This window comes from Dipodomys spectabilis, unplaced genomic scaffold (assembly GCF_019054845.1).
Source record: "Dipodomys spectabilis isolate Male_0828 unplaced genomic scaffold, ASM1905484v1 ptg000096l, whole genome shotgun sequence".
Classification (NCBI taxonomy): domain Eukaryota; kingdom Metazoa; phylum Chordata; class Mammalia; order Rodentia; family Heteromyidae; genus Dipodomys; species Dipodomys spectabilis.
Genome location: NW_024870773.1, coordinates 24068231 through 24074230, shown reverse-complemented (window position 1 = coordinate 24074230; position 6000 = coordinate 24068231).

Below are 6000 nucleotides of genomic sequence, written 5' to 3'. Positions count from 1 at the left end.
TACATATCTCCATGAAAAATCTTTCATGTACCAATGAAAACACTCTACCTTATTGACATTTGAGACAGTGACTTTCCACTGTTGTAAGTCTTTCTCAAGTAGACAACATAGACATAGTTTTACTGAGTACCAAGATACTTGGGCAAAATTTGAAGCACAAATTATTTATCAGTAGCTGATTTCTAATCAATCTTCTATCAACTTATAGTTGATGACCTAATTCCACCTGGATTTAACAAGTTGTTTGTATTTTAGAAACTACCCTCTTTTTTCCACTTGAGATAAGAAATATAGATTTTATTTTATTTTTAGACTTTGGTTAAAAAAACTTCCACCTATCCAGTCTTTTTCAAGTAAGTTCACAGGTTCTTTCTCAGGATCTGAGTGCACAATAACACACACACACACACACACACACACACACACACACTCTTATATACTCTGAATTTTATACTTCCTTGCCATGCCATTTGTGTATGTATTATTGGACCAGACCACATCTGGTCATCCATGTTCCTATAAATCCTCCTTCATGTTTCCAGATGCATATTTGTTCATTGAGATATTCACAAGCTCTCCTGGCTAAATATAGCACCACCTGGAAGAAACCACCTGAGACTACTGGAGATGGCTGCCCTGATGTTTCTTCCACTCCATCCTCTACTCTCTGCCATATGGTTTGTATGTTTACTCCAAAGGTTCATGATTGAAATTTAATTCCCATCCTGAGGCACTGATGGAGTGAAAAGAATGCAGCTGTGGTATTCAATCATGGAGCTTTAGGGAGCTAATCAAGACTAAACAATGAAGGCTGGGAACCCTGTGTTTCAAAATTAGTGGATTTTTATTATTAATAAGTTTTTATTGTGAAAATACTGTATGGGGAGGGGGGAGATGGGAAGGGATGGGAAGGGGAAACAAAGGAGGAGGCAACAACGCTTCGTAAGAAATGCACTCATTACCTTGCCCATGTAATTGTAACCCCTCTTTAGAAAGAAGGGCAGAGTGATACAAAGCAAGCTCCCTGCCCTGCCACATGACTCTGACAGGAAGAATGTCATCAGTAGATGCAATCCTTCCATCTTAGACCTCTGTCGCTACGAGGCAAAATAAACCTCTGTAATGTTACTGAGTATTTCTTTATAGTAATGCATGCACAACTAATACATCAACCCAATCTGATGTAAGTCAGCGTTGTGCTGGTCCATGCCACTTGATTCCTCTTACTTCTCACTGTAAAGAATGCTCAGACTTTCCTGAGAGCAGCTCCTCTTGTAGTCCACATATCAGAGCCATGCTCCAAGGGCAGCTCTTTTGTCATGAATGATCTAATAATGCATCCTTTGCACAGCAACTGGTGGTCTTTAATGGGCACAGTAGAAAGATCTGTCTCTTGTGAAAAATTACAGCAGTTAATAGCAAGTAAATTCCTGACAAATGGACGATGGGAACCTTTTTTCTACTTTCTTGTTACATCTTCTGCCATCTTGGTAGATCCTTGGTTATGTTGAACTGTGTGTTTGCTCATCCTCTGCCTTTTGTTGGGTGGGGAAGCAGAGGCACTTGATTTTGTGTCTCATCTCTGACATGTGTTAATATTTACACTTGTCATAAGGCATTAATTGCAGCCTTTCTTTCTCAGATTTGTTAAGAAACTACTACGTCATGGTAAAGGTATAAATGATCAAGTGGAGATATTACAGTAGATTTAATAATAAGAGTTAGGCAATAGATTTAGAAAAAAACTCAAACACCTTTCTCGCAGTTCTGATTTCACATTCTATTTAACATTGATAGAAATCCATCATGATGAAGGTTCATTATTTCTGGAAACCCGAAAGGAGAGTTTATCAAAAGAAAGATGTATGACTAGCTCTTTGCTACTCATAGGAAATAGCTTTCGATGTTCAACTACTCGGGTCTTGGCTTGGTTGTCTTTGTTCATAATGAATTCACAATTGTCTTATCTAATGATTACATAAGCTGAAAAACACCATATTATAATCAAATATATCAAAATACATGAGCTAAATGTGATTTTCAATATGCTGGCATAATATTGCATTTTTGAATTTGAAAGTACCCTGACTGATTAAACTTCCTCAGTTTTACTGAAGGATAATTTGCTTCAGATTAAAGTCAAAACAATGAAACTGTTTCTGGAAAAATGACCTTTCTTGTCTTTACATGTAGCAAGTAGATTCTTAAGGAAGTAAGCCCAGCAGGGATTCCATTTAACTAACTGACTGAATCTACAGACACTTAAAAAAAAAAAAAAAAAAAAGCTTTATTTATTTTTATTACACTAAGCCAACTTTATTCCATCCCTGGAAGCCCATGAGTTTTCACGAAGTCACCTTGTTGAGATAACATTTGTCATACCGAGCCTGGTGATATTAGCTTTTTGACTTAAAAAACATCTCAAAGGTTATTTCAACCTCTTATATTTATAGCAAGGCTCTGGTTTGATTTAATCTCATTAACATCTGATGTATTAGGGATTAAGGACCTGGTTTAGAATCTTGCTTTCACACCTCAGCTGAGGCTGCATATGTATAGTGTGTGGTGATACATTTCCCTTGGTTATTTGCGTCTTTCTGCAACACAGTAGCCCTAAAATCACCCCCAGTTTCAGTACCCCTGTGTTTGTATATATGCTAATGCCCAGCCATGTTTCGGATGCATCCCAGTTAAAACAGGCTTATTAACTCTTCACAACATCATTTTGCTTCTCTGCTCTTAAGACAAAGGAGATGAATCTAGGCTCTGAAACAAGTGTGCACATGAGATATTCCTTGGTACATTTTACTCTGCAGATCAGATCAATGGAAATGTTGGCTCTAGGTGAAGATGAAGTATGCACACCAGTCTCTGTATGTATTTTTTCCTGCTTCCCTGGTATTTTCTTGTTAAGAATTATGAAAGATCTGAAAAGGACCTGAAGTGTCTGTCTCATCACTCACAGCAAATTATCTAAATATCATCACTGTTCTTTTTCAGGCCCCTTAAAAGCCCAGTTCACATGTGGCAACATAGCTTGTACCTATACCTGCATTGGACTGATCTCAATGGTAAAACCCAGAAATGAAGGATATCAAATATTTTATAATGGTCAGTAAGCATAACTTATCTTCTTTCCATAAAGTATTTCCAATCATGTCTTCTTGATGTCTAAGGGAGACATTTGTAAGTACCTCCAAGGCTGTTAATTCTACAAACTTCCTTGAAGCTTGCTCAATAGGAAGGCAATCCATGCCTCTGCTCACAGATGTTCAGAAATCCAAGAGAACTTCAAACAATTTTTGTGGTTAAAAATTCTCCTCTTTTATATCTATAGCACTGCACCAAAATTTCTAGCCATAATAAAAAAAAGATGAAAAAGACTTTGCTATTGTTACCTCTGTTCTTCAGGCATGCTTCTATTTTATAATTGCATTACTAATTAGAGAATTTTGAACATTCTTGTTGCTGTTTGTTACAGAAGGTTCAAGCTTTACTGGATATTTAGAAATAGATTTGGGATATAGAAGAAAGACCTGTGTATTATGCGCATAGGTGAATGTGAGCAGAGAAAATATGAGCTAGTTCTAAACTAGGTTCATGAAAACTTTTCATGAGTCATCTTTCCAAAGTCTTTTTGGATGCTCCCAGGGCAAAAATGAAGAGATGGAAGAATGTTGGTGATGTTGGCTGTCCATTAATTCATTCATGTATTTAACCCTGTTGTATTACTGCATTGTAGATGCTACTAGGCATCTGGGAGCTTATTTGTTATGACAACCAGTGCTTGTAAAAGTAAGTTATATTAGTTAGGAGTGATCCTGGAGGAGACTGGACCAGTGTCCCAGTCTCCTAGATGTCCAAAGAGTCTTTATTTTGACTTTCATAATCTGGGGCCCACCGTCTGAGATCTTAAGAGTTCTTTTATCTCTCTGCAATTGATATAGTGAGTTTTTAAATATAGGAAGGTGAAGACAGCATAGATATTCAGTTTGAGGGCATATAGTTTATGCCATCAACTTGTGGGCACATACTTTATGCCATCCCAGGATTGATAATCACCTACTTTATGCCATCCCAGGATTGATAATTACCCTACCTATCCCTAGTGTTGAAGAAACATTTATTCTGACACTTGTTAGCTTGTGATAGGAAGATTTTCCTCAAGAAAACACCTTTAGTACAAGAGAGAGTCTATGATCAATCTCAAAAACCAGGAAAAGGGGATTTGTACCCATGGGGCAGGGTGGGAGATGGTGGACAGACAATGAGGGAGCCCATAGGGTGACTTGGAAAAACTGACTTGGAAGAGAAACAGAAGGCTAGCCCTGTCCCTGAAGAGATCATGTCTTGTTGTCTCTGAAGACAGGCCATGGTGGCCTTCCACAACGAAAAATTTGGTCAGCTCTAGTGGATATTCAGATATCAAAGGTAGAAACACTTACCTGGAGGGGGAGGAAGGGTTGGTAGAGGATGAAGAATTTGATTCTGTATAGATGCTGATCAGGTATCAAGGTGAGTTACTCTTTAAAAAAACAAACAAACAAAATTTTAATGAACCTGGATGAGCAAATACAGAAAAATACCTTAACAGGTAAGGAAGATACTCAGTATTGTTCCTCAAAACTTCTAGGTCCTACTTGCACAGAAGTAATTTGTAGAAGAGCTTTCTTTGCTACTTATTGAATCTTGAATTCCATAGATGATTCAAAGTGATAATATCAAATTCATGTTAGCCCATGAGAAGAGAATTTAATATTCTTGGTGAAAATATTTCATTTCTGAATTTGAGTTCCTCTTGCTAAACTGACTTAGCCAGATGCTTGCTCTTAAGGACAAGGGTCCAAAGATTAGGCCTAGTGGAAAGGAAATGGAGAGGAAGCCAGGGAGAGAATATTTTCAGTATTCCCAGTGGATATTTCACAGTCGAATGAACATCCTTGAAGGTTGGTGGAGGTTGGCCTTATGTGACAACCTGCATTTGATGACAATTTTAAAGTATTGGCCTAATAGACATGTGTCTATGAAAAAATTCTATTGCTTTAACTAGATGCTTATTAACAAAATATGTTTAATTAACTAAATATGCTTTGGAAAACAGTTCAGGAAACTTCTGTAACATTTCAGGAACTTTGAGCCAATGATGTCTTTAGCAATTTCTTTATTTATATCTATTTTATTGTAAAAATGCTCTACAGAGGGGTAACAGTTACATGAGTATGGTAATGAGTATATTTCCTATTGAGCATTGTTACCTCTCCTTTGTTTTTCCCCTGCCATCCCCTCCCCCTCCCCCCAAACTACTCCCTTCCCCCAAGTTGTAAAGTTGGTTTTCAACATAGTGTCTTGTACATCTCATGGTTACAATGGGTCAACCTGTATCCTTATTTAATTTAGGAACCTCTTATCTCTGTTATCTATCACCTAAGCAATGGCAATGAAATGGGCAAGGCTGGTTTCTAAGAAGACTTTACCATTCCCCCATTGGAAAAAAGAAAAAGAAGCCGGGCACTAGTGGTCAACATGTAATCCTAGCTACTCAGGAGGCTGACATCTGAGGATCATGGTTCAAAGCCAGCTCAGATAAGCAAAGTCTGTGAGAATCTTATCTCCAATTAACCACCAGAAAACTGGATGTGGTGCTGTGGCTCAATTGTTAGAGCACTTGCCTTGAGCTGAACAGCTGAGGGGTAGTGCCTAGGCCCAGAGTACAAGCCCCACGACTGACAAAAAATAAAACAACAAAAAAACCCTGCATTCTTTCATGTGTAGAAAAAATGTTGTTCCTTTATGAAAACCAGTGAATGTCTACAGTACATTGTTCAGGATGCTCAGATCCTATTCCTGTGCATTGTCTTTGAGATTTTATAATTCCTTATAAATTATAGGAAACTGAGATATACAAATTCTGTTATTTCTTGTAATGATTCATTTGATGTTCTTTCCTCCTCGTCTTTCTTTTCTCATATTTCTTTTTTGTTCTTATTGTTGTTTTGGTCC